Source organism: Pteropus vampyrus, unplaced genomic scaffold, assembly GCF_000151845.1.
Source record: "Pteropus vampyrus isolate Shadow unplaced genomic scaffold, Pvam_2.0 Scaffold622, whole genome shotgun sequence".
Lineage (NCBI taxonomy): Eukaryota > Metazoa > Chordata > Mammalia > Chiroptera > Pteropodidae > Pteropus > Pteropus vampyrus.
In genome coordinates, this window is record NW_011889403.1 from 93,745 (window position 1) to 96,514 (window position 2,770).

At 39.7% G+C, this 2,770-nt stretch overlaps 1 long non-coding RNA gene across 1 annotated transcript in view; it reads left to right on the forward strand.

Moving 5' to 3' along the window:
* LOC111733714 overlaps positions 1-370 on the forward strand; it is a 1,389-nt gene extending 1,019 nt beyond the window's left edge. Inside the window, exon 3 of the long non-coding RNA XR_002778130.1 lies at positions 29-370. This is a non-coding gene — a long non-coding RNA (uncharacterized LOC111733714). The remainder of the gene's footprint in view (positions 1-28) is intronic.
* Positions 371-2,770: the final 2,400 nt, after the last annotated feature.

Sequence of the window (2,770 nt, forward strand, 5' to 3'; positions counted from 1 at the left end):
GCTGACGACAAGGACTGTTCGGTTTCAGGCAGAAGGGACACAACACCCACTGGAGATCCACGTCTACACGGGCGAGGGGAGAACACGGGGCCTGGAACTTCACGGGCAAGTACAGAAGATACATTGCCTTATTTAAATGTTAGCACATAATGTACCGTTTAGACTAATTATAAGGTCCCGTGGGGTTGCTCGCATAAATGTCAACTATATTACAACAATTTCGCAAGGTTTTAAAGAGCAAAGTGGAACGATACGGTTTTAAGGCTTTTACGCAGTACACGAAGTGGTAGAGTATCATGTGCAGGTAAACTTGAAAAGTTAAAAATGTAGGCGATAACCCCGAAATCAACCACGGTACCAATAAAAAGTTACGGACGATAAGCCGCTAAAGGAGACAAAAATGGAAGCATTATGTAACATATTATTCCAAACAAGGCAGAAAAGAGGACCAAAAAATATGTGTAACAAGTGGAAAAATGATTTAAATTTAAACTAAGGATAATTTTCAATGTCAAGGGTCTAAACACGGAAACTCAAAAACAGATCGTCAGCTTGGACTTAAAAGTAAGAGCTGGCGATCTGCTGCCTGCAGAAACGTAGTTTAAATATCGAGGTACAAATAGGGGAAAAGTAAAAAGATTAAAAAAAATACACAATTCTATCAAAAATCAGAAGGAAGCTTTAACGGCCATATTAATATCATTCAAGGTAAATTTTACACTAAAAATAATATCGGGGATAAAGGTGGCTATTTCATAATACTATATGTCAATTTATCAAGAATACATAGTAATCCTAATCCTTTACGTACCAAATAACAAATCTTCAAAATGCATGCCAACTAGAAAAAACCATTAGGACCTCAAGGAGAAATAGACAAATCCAAATTTAGACTTGGAAATTCTAATACCCCTCAATATTTGCTAGAACAAACAGAGAAAAAAATACCGGTAAAGATATACACTATTTGAACACTATCAACGAATGATCTAGTTGACATTTATACATTTATATGCTTCATCCAACAGCAGAAAAATATATATTCATTTTAAGCGCACATGGAACATTTACCACCATAGACCATATTCTGGGACAAAATAAATCTAAATAACTTTAGAAAGATTCAAGGCATACAAACTCTAATGTCCACTGTGGATCAAATCTATCAGAAAAGTAGGAACAGCCCTAAGCCCAAATAATGTCCTCAACTTGATAAAGAACACTTATTATAAAACCTACAACTGATGTACTTAATTGTATAAGACTGATGTTTCTTCTTTAGGCTTGAAACAAGGCAAAGGCGTCCACACTCAACAATTCTTCAGCATAAGCTCTAGGTGCTTTAGCTAAAGCAGTTGAGCAAAGAGAACTTAAACAAAACTCACACAGGCAGGAAAAGAAGAAACGAAAGTATTTTGCAGATGGTGTGCCTCATCTCTCGCTCCACAAGAAAATGCTAAGCCCCCGTGCTAAACACACAACTCGACCTGCAGGCACGGGGGTGGCGCAGGTATGTCCGCCTACAGGACATACGGTGCACATAGATGCCACCTGTCCAGAGATGTCACAGTAGTCCCCACCGCCATCCTCATCTCTTGTCCCAGAATTGGAGGAATATAAAAGCCTGTGTATTGAGGATGGAGGGAAGGAAAGTGGGAACGAGGTCAAGACTAACAGGACGTTCCTGAGCTTTCCTCACAGTCCACGTGAGGAAAGCTTCCCAGAACTGGAAGTTCGATGTGATAAAAATAAATACTGATCGTATCTATAAGAAACTAAAGTAAGGTTTTTCTTTAACACCAGAATTTCTTAAAGCAGGGTCAGTTAGGGTCCACTGCATCTGGGCGCAGCTTACACAAACCCCCACACACAAGCTTCCCAGAGCGCCTTGCTCAGTGTTTGTCCCTAAACAGCATCTTTGTGCTTTGCTTTCTCTTGCCCTATTTTCTGGTTTACTGGCGCTCCGTGATCTGTCCACCAAATGTGTCACTCCCTAAGAAACTTCATGAAAACAGTGTGAAAGGTTTAGCTAAAGGTGACTGACGGTATCGACAGAGCCGCTAAAATGAGAGAATTATGTACTCTAACTTGAAAATGAGATGCCCACTTTTTCAATATGAAAAATGCTTCTTATATTGTCACATGGAACATCGCTCATGTACATAGCTGGAAATAATACGACTTGGAGAAGGATTTGCGATTAGGTATTAAGGCTACGGAGATGCACATACTTTTACCTGGGCCTTAAAATTTTATAAATATATATAAAATAGGCCTCTAGCACAGATAAATGTACAGGATATGTGTATTTTGGCCGTAAGAGGAAAACGTACTAAATACTAGATATACCTATCAGAGAATAATGGTTGATTGCGTAAACTGACTATGGCGTATTTTTACAACAGATTACTATGCAAACATTTGAGACTCGATTAATTAATTACTCAATTTTTAATATACCCAGAGCACAGGCGGGCAGGACAACGAGAAGGCGTTTATGCTTCTCGGCGGCGAAGAGAGTGGTGGCGTGGAGAGAATGAAGGAGCCAGCATTTGACGATGTCACAGAACACCTACGTAACCTTCCTCCAGTGGGTCGCACGACCTGCCTGACACTCAGTGTCCTCACCTGTGAAGCGGGTATAACAGTAATACGACCAGGTATTTTTGTGAGTAATAATGTTCCGACTAAATAAAAGGACACTGACAACGTATGTGGCGATCCCACGATACAGAACATCTAGCTGAAAAGAAAACGATGATCATTTTAT